This window comes from Uloborus diversus, chromosome 10 (assembly GCF_026930045.1).
Source record: "Uloborus diversus isolate 005 chromosome 10, Udiv.v.3.1, whole genome shotgun sequence".
NCBI lineage: Eukaryota > Metazoa > Arthropoda > Arachnida > Araneae > Uloboridae > Uloborus > Uloborus diversus.
The window spans coordinates 54,606,385-54,618,651 of NC_072740.1; the positions used below are offsets into that span (position 1 = coordinate 54,606,385).

Consider the following 12,267-nt stretch of genomic DNA (forward strand, 5'->3'; position numbering starts at 1 on the left):
CAAAATATTAATTTTAACCAATGGATAGGGGAGTATTTCATTGAAAATCGTAAGTGTACGAACACGAACACTTTTGGGAGCCACTGTTTAGGAATTTCATTCGAAAAATTGAAAAGTAATCCCATCTGAATGGTATAAAATCGGGGTGCCCCTGCAGGCATTACACCTAACAGAATGGTCCTTACCAATCGTTGTCTTTTGCCTTTTTGAAGACGGTTCCGTGGGATGTTGATAGTGGCACCTGGATGTTGATGGTGATTCAGTAGATAAAAATTGCTCAGGTTCATTTGATGTAGAAGGTTTGCTACATTTTCCCGTTTAAAGCCACCTCTCCATAGTTGTTATCGAATGTGTAAAAAAAGTATAATAACCAAAATAGGAGCGCTCTTCGGGTCACCTACTCTCAAGGAAATCAAAAGATCACATGAAATTATCTTAATTTTTGTCGCAACTTTTCCCAACAGGGGAAGCTTATTTTATTTCTGTCTTTTTTTCTGGTCATCTTGAGCTTTTTTCGTTGGTCAATTGGAAGTGACATCACAGTATCCGTCACTCTGCTGGCTTACGATTTGCTTTTGAAATTACTCTTTAATTTTTAGTCTCCTCTCCTTTTTTTCTTGTAACGTAACGCTTTTTCGGTCAAATTTGAGATGCCGCAAACACATTTAAGAAACCTCGCTTCGGTAAGGTACTTTGAAGCCACGTGTTGAATAGTTTTAAACACATGAAGCGTCTCCTTTCCCTTTCTACCCCAAATTTAACCTTTGACCAGCAAAGTGGTTTTCTAAGTTTGTTAGCATCCTTTGGCCAGGGTGTTCTTGCCAGCTGCAAAAAACCGCCAAAGAGGTCTGGTGTCTCATTTTGTTTGGGTAACATTGGGGTCGATATAAATTGAATCGAATTGGAGAAGCAAACACTGCAAAACTCGAAACAGAACCTTGCCAGCGCCAAGAAACGAGATAAGAAAGAAAGGAGCCGAAACTCAGATCCCCGTCTTCTGCTGACTTATTAGCGCTTTAAGCGCGAGAGCCGAAAAAAAGGGGGAGGGGGATTGTCCATCTGATTTCAGTATCACAAATTTGTCCAGTTGTTTCCCCCCAAATAGCAACAAATACGCTGGAATCACTTCCAAGCTGGGAACGCCGGGGACACGACTTGTGTTTTCAATACGGGACCGGACATAGGATACTTTTTGTGAGTTAAGGCATGGCTTCCTGCCATGGTTAAGGGATCCCCCTGTTAACAATTTATTACCCCGCTAACACATCTCTACTCTGTGACTGGTTGACATTGCGCTCTGAAGAAAGTGTTACCTTTCTTGCATCCTCTACTGAAGCTATGCGCAGAGAGCAGAGCAATGGTTTGTCATTGGATTTCACTTTCCGTTCACTATACACATCGCCTATTTTGTTATTATTTACAGTTCTTTTTCGCTTTTTTTTTTCCTTCTTTTTTTCGATGTTCATTTCGTTTTGTTTGATATGAATTAAGCATGGTAAATTATGTATTATGCAACTGTTTAAAGCCTTTTTTTTTTGCCAAAACAGTAATAATTTCCCCCAAAATAATGAATTTCATCTTGACAATTATCGAGAGGGTCCGATTTTCAAATATTGAGGGGGCCCGGTTCTCAAATATTGGGGGGGGGGTCCGGACCCCTTGGACCCCCCCGGCCGCGACGCCCATGGAGCCACAGTACGAAATGTTTAATTTTTTTTTTGCTTAAAGGGCTTTAAATAATGCTATCTTCTTCGAAAAATAATGACAGTTTTTTTGTTTTAATATTAACCACTGGAGAGCACAGAAAATTTATTTTTCTTACAGCAAATGTCCTGAAGAGTTAATATTCAAACGCTTCTCCTGTTATAGTGTAAAATTTCATTTCTTCGTATTGTGGCACGCTTCTTCCAAATTTCCAAATGAGTGATACGTAAAAGCATTGTCTACTTAGAGACAAGGGGGAGGGCAGCTGTCGCTTCCTGGCTCTCTTAAATGGGAAAACGCGCTTAAATGTTTTCCAGCTATACTGCTCAAAACAAATTGTTCCCAGATTGCAGTTTAAAATATATTTGGAATGATGGGGTTTCACAACTCAAAAATTGAAATAGAATATTTTTCACTTTCTTAAAAACTAGTCACTTTCCATCAAATCATCCATGTGCATATTATGAGGTATTAATATTGTTTATTTATTCATCGAACGGTTACTTCGAAGTCGAATTTAAACCGTTTATCCTTGTCAGCTCCTTGCCCGAAATATTTAAATCTTCTTGGAGCGTTGTTTTATGATGATAATTGCCAATCTTTTTCCTTATTTTTAAATTTTATTGTAAGTAAACCATTTAATAAAATAAAAAAAAAAAATAACTTTTCCTGCTAACCACTAGATGGCAGCATGAATGATGAATATCGAACATGAGCTCGGTTATGACTACGATTTCCTACTATATTAAAGTAATCAATAAAACTGGAGTGCGTTCGAATTGCCTGGTATCGTCTGCTAGAACTAATTCATTTGAATTATCATTAGTTACAAGTTGTTGTTTATATCATGAATTTACGTTTTTTGAACCCTTTTAATTAATTCTTATTTCTCTGTTTTAGTGTGTCGTTATTTTAGAAAACGTTAGACGTCTTCTTAACAAATGAACTAAGATAAAACATAAAAGATAAAAGGTATGACGTTTCAGTGTGGCTCCTCCCTCTTGCCATATGTGCTGTGTTTTTGATTACGTTTTAGAAAATAGTTATTAAATTCACGTTGATCCGCATGCTCGCCATGTGATCAGAGAGTGTTGCGAGGTAAGTGCGCAGGGATTTCTTCTTGGACATAGATGTAAATGTTATCTGCTTTATCTCTCCTTAATATTTCAACTATATGATTCTTTTCTTTGATATATTGTTTCGCTCTGATAATGGTTTAAAAAATAGATTTTGCAGATAGTAGTGTTTCGAGGTTGAACTTATGCTTTCTTGGTGAATTTTTATATGCTAAAGGTAATGTGTCCTACAGATATTATTTTAAATTTAGCATTATTATTTACTTGTTTTTCCTGTTAACTTTTTTGTTTCGTGGCGTTACGTTTGAATATAGGTAGTTATTTCTCCCTTATCTATGTAGAACGGGCCGGCAAAACCTCCTCCAAGTCAAACTAATGGATACCTGGTAAAGAGGCATTTGATACGTTATGAATCTTTTAATCATTTACAGCAGAAATTTGAATGAAATAATCATGGAATTAAATACACTGATAAAGTGAAGACAATGCCGATTTTAAGGGGAGCGTGATGAGGCATTTCCCCAGGGCGGCAAATTCACCCTTTTTCTGTGTTTTTTCGTGGTTACTTGATTCTAAAAACTTGTAGGATGACGGTTAAGGCTGAAGGAGATAGATCGACAATTGTTGTTTATATTTGAGGGGAATACTTCTCTACAGAAATAACTTTTGGGAGGGGGCCCTAAAATTGAGTAGTAAACACCTTCCATACACACAGGGGCGCCCATCCCCCTCCCCCAAATTCAATGGCGCAAATTCCCCCCTTAAGTTTTCTCAACCCTATTTTCCTATTTTATTTTTTAGTTATTTTTTTAACTTTATTTTTTAAATACTTTTTATGAATTATTTTTTAATTTTTTTTTTAATTGTTTATTTACTTTTATTTATATTATTTGAAAAGAGAAGTTGTATGCCTCGCCAAAAACATATACACAGTACACACACAAACTAAATAAATGAATAAATTAAAATATAAACCGAATAAAATAAAAATAATTAATTAAAAAATAAATCAATACATAAATTTAAATATATTAATAAATAAATTTAAATAACTTTTAAAATCCCCCTCTCCCCATTTTTATGGTGCAACTTGTGCCATAATCCCCCCTGTAGGCACCCCTGCATACAGAGATACAATGTTTCATACCAAAACTTTCATGGCTGTATTTTTAAAAGTTTTTTTTTTATTTTAGGATCATTTAAGGCCAATTAATCTACTTTTAGCTACATAAATATTATGCACTAATATGCTTTGAATGTGGACGTAAAATATCTTTAACATTTCAAGAGAATTCAATTAATTTTATCATATCAGGTTAGAAATGATTTCCTCAATTTAATGATACAGTTCTTTTGTCCGGATTTGACTGTATCATGAAGTGTCAATACTTCTTGATTTAACAATATTCTTGATTTAACGGTATCTTTTTCCAGTCCCTTGACAATCGTTAAATTGAGGTTATACTGTATTATAAATTTTTGATTTCATTGACGTATGCTTTAATCTTCCCTCTACCTTTATCCTCATGACTACACCACTATTACAAAGTAAATTTGTTTATAAATTTTTCTAACAATGCTCAGTTGTTCTCTGCTATCTTTTACAAAAAATGACTACATGCAGTATATCAATAGCACAGTTATGACATCCAGAGACTACTATTTTGTTCACGTTATGAACTCATCAGTCTGGGTTAGTCAGGGCTATAACCCGACTTTTGTTTTGGGGAGGGTTTTACCAAACACATTTCTCTTGAAATCTATATGATCAATAAAATTTGATTTCATTTGTACACTCTGTTGATTTTTGTTGCAATATTATATGTAAATGAGCGGGTACTGCTTTAATGACACCAACATGAACAAAAGTAAAAAATGATGCATGTATTAAAAATGAAGGAAAAAAATCTGATGTGTGATGATACTACATAACTTCATCCCTGGTCTTTTTGTAACTCAAAATAATAGATGCGTTTACTCCAATATGAGTATTCCAAGCGATAGGTACTTCTTAAATTCATATTTTTTGGCAATTATATGCTATGCAAAATATAGAGTTAGGCACTTTCAAATTTCAAGAATTTTGATGTTTTTGTTAACGTCAAGTATTCTCAAAACTTGAAGAAAAACATTGGATTGTTTTGTAAGAAGAGATGTTTACAACAACTACAATAAAAATAAAGTTTGTACAAATCTTTAATAGTAATTATTTTATTTTTAGAGTAAAAATGTGAAATAACTAAATAAAATAAAATAGAAAAAAGTATTTTTGGGGAAAAAACAAAAGCAAGAGGCAGATGTTACCTTGTTGTAGCAAAAGTACCAACATACTGATAGTTAAATAAAATTAGCACATCAGCGAAAGTCTGTAGCAATGGTGCGGTTCAACTTGTGAATTGATGGCAAAACTTGAACTTTAAGCAATAAGTTACTGCCTCTAAACTAGGGCTAAGGCAGAACTACATGCAATCGAGCTGTCGGAATATTGCATGTAGCTCTGCCTTAAGAGCTGTAACTTACTGCTTAATAAATACCAAAACTTTGCCTTCAATTCACAAGTTGCACTTTGATATTGCTCTGTCTGGTGTGCTAAATTTATTTTAGCTACCAGTTTGTTGGCCATCTCAGCTTTAATGAGATATCTGCCTCTAGCTCAAGTGTACCATTTTAGACTGATTAGCCCATTTATAAGACAAAACCGCAGTCTCTGGATGTCATAGCTGAGCTGTCGGTATACAGTGAAACCCAGATTTTACGTCCCCCGAATCTACGTTGTTCCCCGCATTTAATGTTTTTTCATCGGGTCCCATCATCAATTTTGCTGCTATGTATGTCCCATGTTTTAAGTTTATCCCTATTTTACGGTTTTTTAAACTAGTCCCTTGAGAAACGTAAAATCGGGGTTTCTCTGTATTACATCATGTAGTTCTGCCTTAGCCATGGCTCTTGGGTGGTAACTTATAACTTGATGAAAATGACTGTCTTATTTTTTCAGCTGGGCATAGAAGGGAACCTAAACAATAACTAAGAGTCCATAGCAGTTAAGTCTTGTGTGAAATAAAGAGTAGGTGAGGGGGGATGCCGCCCTCTTATGTCCCCCTTTGAGTACACCTATTGTGAAAAGGATGTTGGACTCAGAATTGGAAGATCCCCTTTTTCTGAGTCAGTACTGCTAAATACCCACTGAGGACAAGTGAAGTGCATACTCATTAAATCCGTGGGTCCAAAAGGCCTATGGTCTGTCATTAGCAGGTATCATGGGTGCATTCCTGGAGATTTTCCCTCCCTTTCAGAACTTGGAGATTTTCCATTCATGAATCAAATGACAGAGGTGACGCTGGCATCTATCAAATTGAACCCCTCCCATTTAGAGGCCTCAAATTATCAGGAACTACACTTTTCTGCCTCAAATCCTACTTGCAGCAGCAAAAAGGTCTTCAGTCTCCCATGTGGCATGATTAATAACAACCAAATGCTGTGTTTCATAACAGGCTTTTTCAACTAATTTCAGGAGAGTGCATTTACATTACACCCCAAGATATCCTGTGCCCATCGTCTGCCACAGATGTGGTATCAGGATAATGCAGGTAGGGGACAGGTCTGCCCGGGGGGGGGGGAGCGGGGCAATCGCCCTGGGCGCCACAAAATGAGCTCCTCGGACGTCCCTAAGAGAGGACACAAGTTTTCTGCATCAGAAAGACAGCTATATGAATTGCAAGAGAAACAATTGTAGGTTGCACAAAAATTGAAAACTGTACACAACGCACGTGTTTTGGGATTACATGTAACCCTTTTATGAATGCAATGCAGTTTTGTTATATAAGTAGAAGTAAAGAATTAGATATCCTCTAGAAGTAGTCTTCACGTATGTTGAATTTTCTTAATGCAATTACCTCTCAAACAAGCAAAGAATAATCTCAAAACCTGCAATTTTAGATATTTTTTAAAAATGTATTTTTATAAGCTATTCTTTATGAGGATGAATGATGTGAACATCATAGCATCATCTCTTTCTAAAGATGGTAAATTTGACGAAGGTATTGGCTCTTTTGTACACCTAGTCCAGTAAAATTAGCGAAAGAGTTTCTAAGAAAAAATTAGAACTTAAGGTTTTTCTTGACAGAGAGCGTTATCATCTCCTCTTAAATAACATCTGAAAAAGCTTTCTGCTGTTCGCTTCCCCGTTTTTTTTTTGGAGGGGGGAGTGGGATTTGTACTTTGTTATCAAGGTAAGTGAGGCATCATTTCTATCTTATTTTTTTTTACGCTGAGTCGAATACGATAAGAATTACGGGCACATATGGACAGCTGAATTTTCTCAAACTTAAAAAATTAATATTGATTATGAAAAAATAATCTACTTCAAGTCAAAGGTCAAGCGAAACTCACGGTCGCCACGCAGCGATCTAGTTTGAAAAAGTAGCAACCCAAAAAACTTTATCAGTCACAAACTTTGTTTCCTCTCTTTAGCTCATATGAAAAAGAATCTTGGGGTGAATTGGGATCTTGCAGCAAACACAACAGGGTAGAAGACAATTTATCAAGCAGAAACAAAAGCAGGATTGGATATTAAACAAAGAAAATAACACAAAATGTGCTGTAAATAGTTTTTTTTTTTTTTTTTCAATTATTCTAAACCTATTTTCTTGACACATGAAAATTTTTATCTTATTCTCATTGCTCTGGTCGATAATGTGCTAAAAACTTTAATATTTCAACTAAACTGTAGTTTCATGAGAATTTTTTAATTATTATCATGCTAAAAATGTGGAAATCTAATTATCTTAGTTTTTGGCGTAGTCGCCATAGTTGGTCATTTTCAAAATGGAAGTAGACAAAGCTCTTTAACTGCCTAAATTTCCAAAAACTGAGTTGAATGTTTATTTCAGTGCAAACTATTGAAAATAACGCAAAATGTGCGCTAATTTTTTTTTTTTTTTCGGGTAATTTTAAAATATTTTCTTGAAAAATGTAGCATTTTGTCCTTCAAGTTTTACCTTCAGAATATTATCTTTTCCTCATTGCTTTACGCTTATGTGCTAAGAAACAATTTCATCAAAATTGTAGTTTCTTGAGGATTTTTGATTATTTACTTTTATGCAATTAATTCAATTATCTATTAATTGCTTTACATTTTTCGCGTAGCATGTTCGATGATTCGCAAGACGGACGTCGACAAGGCTATTAATCACCAAAGTTTGCAAAAACAAAGTTGTATGTTTATAGCAGTGTTAACTATTGAAAACAAAATTTTCCAAAATTATATTTATACTTTTATGAAAGAAGTAAAAACTCCCCCCCCCCCTTTTTGTACTTCAGATCTTGGAGACAGTGGTGGCCACTAAGAGTTTTTAGTCTAAATGTCACTGGCCATTTACAGAGATGGGCAGATTCGTAATCGTAAATCCGAATCCGAATTTGATTCACAGTACCTTAACGTGTCAATCCGAATACGAACACATTCGTATTCACAAGTGTGAATCCGAATACGAAATTCGGATTCATTCCTATGAATCCGAATCCGAATCTACTCAGATTCAGACCTATGAATCCAAATCATTTCTGATTTACATCTGTGAATACGAATCCATTTGGATTCACACTTGGATTCACTGAAAAATTCAATTCAAAAGGCCAATATAAATAAATAAATGTCTGTCTGTACCTCGCTACTGGTCGAGTTTTCGGTGTTAGTGAATTTCTGAAGAAAAGTGACGATATTGTTATGGGTCCAAAAATTTTATAAGTGGAATTCTACCAAAGTCATGTACATTGAAACTTGATTTGTTTAAATAATTTTACCGCAGATAATTTATCTCAATTTCACAACTTTAAAATATAATGAATATACAGTGATTGAGATGTTACAAAGGACCAAATTTGATTGTAAAAATTTGTTGATGTTACAGATACTTGTACCGTTGAAAATGTAGATTCTCTCTGAAACGTTTTGTTTAAAAAAAAGAACAAATATATTATGATGGAAGAAAACGGTTTTTTATTCAATAATACAAACATACATTTCAACACTCCACCTCCGGAAGGAAGCATCGATCACAAAGATAATTATTTACTAATAGTTCTACTAACCAAATTTCTCTCGAAAAAACAGAAAATGCGTAAAAGAAAGCTAGGTTGTATTTTGTATTTCGCATTTATTTTCAACTACCGCAACTGTTGACTACTGCGAAAACGTTCTTGTTTGTACCAAAGAGTTCTATAAAGCGAAACGACTCGTATACTGCTTCCATTGGCCGCCATGACCAAGCACGGAGACCGGTTTGAGAGAGATAAGAGTAACAAGAACGGTAATTTCGTTATGAAACGTAATGAAAATTCAAGCGGCGATAAATGTTTTTCAATGCGTCAAATTACTGATATTTTTCCTCAAATGCAATTTCAAATGGAAATAACGATGGAATCTTCTGGGAATTTTTCTCAAATAATTTTAGGTTACACTGTATAAAAAGTTTTAATGAATGATGTATAAAAACATAATGCACTGACAGAATACAGTAATTTTCAACAGATAAATCGGGAAATTTTTAATCAGTACTCAAGAACAACAAAAAACTCTGCATATTTTATTAAACAGATTATAAAATAGTGTTTAAATTGTTGGATCTTACTTCATAACAGGGTTGAAAAAAATCAGGATTTTTAAAACTATGTATATAAAAACTCGGTTTTTTAAAATTTAAATCGGATTTTTTTTATTTAAATAGAATTTTTGAAATTTAAATTTATTTAAATATAGTATTTGATATTAACAAGTTAAAATGCCCAAGTTAGATGTTAAATTAGATAATTCTTTTCCTATATATGGTTAAAAATTCATAAAATCTATGTTTGAGTTATTCAGAAATCAGTAAAAAATAATTACACATCTGAGCTTGATAAAATCTTGCTACAATATAAAGTCACATATCCATATGGGTGTATTTCTTAGAATTTTTTTAACAATCAAGATAAATAACACCTTTCTTTTTTCTAAGGAAAAAAAAGGAAATAATATGGAAGTACATAAACTAAGAAAGAATAAAAATAGCGTAGAACATCGAATTATTTTCCTTTTTTTTTCGGAAAAATAACACCTGAAATAAAATTCACGAAGAAAAAAAGGAAACCATATGCTTCTTGTATTTTAAATATTTTAATAAAACTCGTCAAGGACTGAAAAGAAGACTGTTTTTCAGAATTCTTATCTTATAAAACGCATGCATATTTTTTTCTCACTGTTTTGACTTACTGTAAGTTGAGGAGGATTGTATGTTTATTTTTTAGTGAATAAGTAAATAGCTTAACTAGGGTGGTTCAAAAATACATGTAAAAAAAGTTTCTGATAGATAACAGGACACCCCTCAATATTTTTAGATTTGTGGATAGTAATATACCGGAAGAATTTTGACATCTTATTTCAACTGAAAGAGAGTGCTCAACTCCCTCCCCCAAACATCGTAAGTATGGGGAGGGGCATTAAAAATTACATTGAACTGAAACAACAATGCTACATATTATAATATACAAAAGTAATATGCATATACATTGCAAAAAAAAAATTATTTACAAAACCACAGCTGGGGAAATTAAATGTTTCCAAATTTGTGACATTTTCCATGCTACTACTAATGTTAAATTGAGCACCCTCTTAAAATTTGAGTAAGAAACTGAAACTTTTACAGCATAATATTATTAGTAAGTCTGAAAAAAAAAATAGGGTGTGTCCTGGACTCTAGCTAAAAAAATTTTTTTTGAACCACTCTGAGCTTAACTCTTAATAGGTACGTATCCAATTTAATTTATTATTTTTAATTTCATTGAAAGGCAATCTCGTTTCATATATATATACTTTGCAAGTTTTTTCTTTTTTTATGTTAATTGCTACTATGATTTTTTTTTATATTTTTCTTCGGTTTCAATTACATTTATTTAATAACAATCTGATTTTTTTTTTTTTTTTGTTTCTTTTAGTAAGATTACTTATTATTCCGAAGACAATTCTTTGAATTCGGAATGCGAACCTTTTTCAGAAATTGCGATTTTCGCTTACATCAGCACTAAGTGGTGCTTTTTTCAAGCCGGTGAGTGATAATGCCGATGCTATTTCCCTAGAGAGAGCCTCTCATAAATCTGTTCGAGCTTTATGTTTAAAATGTGATGCGAATGTTTCCTCAAAAACTAAAAAAGTTCAGGTAAACATTTTGAATACTTTGAATTTAATACGCCATTTACAGCGATACCACTCCACTGATACTGTGGAAGAATTCAAAGCTAGTCTTTTATCTGCTATAGGGAAGAATTCGTTATCACGAACCCCCTAGGGAAGTCCCTAACTTGGGAGAATGAACATTTTTTTTTGTTTTATTTTTAAAGGGACAAATCTACACACTTATACCTTGTCTTGAAGGGACGTAGTAAGGCACATCCTGAAAATAGAATACTTCCTGAGAATAGAATGGAAAACGTATGATTAATATGCTACTAGAGGTGAAAGTTCAAAACTGTCCCAAGTATGGGCACTTGACTGTACAAAAAATTAGCGAAAATTTTTAGTGTTCTTGACCATAAAATCATGATTTTTAACTTTTTATGAACTTCTAAAACCTGGGTCCAGTAGTATTCGACTTGGGGCTCCAAATAGTAGAAAGTTCATTTTCGGGTCAATTACTTAGTTTGACACCAATAAATATACATCCCAAAACTCGCTAACACCCAAAACTCGAACTGTAGCGAGGTACAAAGAAACATTCATTTATTTATATTGGCCTTTTAAATTGAACTTTTCAGTGAATCCAAGTGTGAATCCAAATGGATTCGTATTCATAGATGTGAATCAGCAATGATTTGGATTCATATGTCTGAATCCGAATAGATTCGGATTCATAGGTATGAATCCGAATTTCGTATTCGGATTCACACTAGCAAACATGAATCTATTCGAATTCACACTTGTGAATACGAATGTATTCGTATTCGGATTGACACGTTAAGGTGCTGTGAATCAAATTCGGATTCGGATTTACGAATACGAATCTGCCCATCTCTGGCCATTTATGAAATTTCTGAGCCTTGACCTTTGCTTTAATGGCAGCATTGATCCACATCCCAAGAAAATTTAAAGCGATTGGCAGTAAAATTCTCAGAGTTATGTCAATCATGCAGTTTTGTAACTTAAAGGTAAATTTTGCTGGATTTGTTGGAATGCTAATTAATGCACCTTTATTTTAAGTTACGGAATGTAATTATCTAAACATAAATAACTTATTTAATGAGTATAATGATTTATTAATCAAATTTGTCAAAAAAAAAAAAAAACTCTAGGTTTAACGACACATTTTGACACTAAGAAATATCGTGCTTAAAATCATTTTTAAAGAATTAACAAAAACTCCCTTTCATTCTTTGCTTGCGGTGTATAAACCGTGTAGTTATGTTTGAATTGAAGTACGGCAGTCAACGTGTTTTTACTAGTAAAGAAGAAAAAAAT

General features: G+C 33.6%; 1 protein-coding gene across 1 annotated transcript in view; it reads left to right on the forward strand.

Annotated features, from left to right (window-relative positions):
• Positions 1-2,557: 2,557 nt before the first annotated feature.
• Positions 2,558-12,267, forward strand: part of LOC129231408 (ADP-sugar pyrophosphatase-like) — a 53,863-nt gene continuing 44,153 nt past the window's right edge. The window contains exon 1 of the mRNA XM_054865716.1: positions 2,558-2,676. The gene's annotated coding sequence lies outside the window, so the exon portion shown is untranslated. The remainder of the gene's footprint in view (positions 2,677-12,267) is intronic.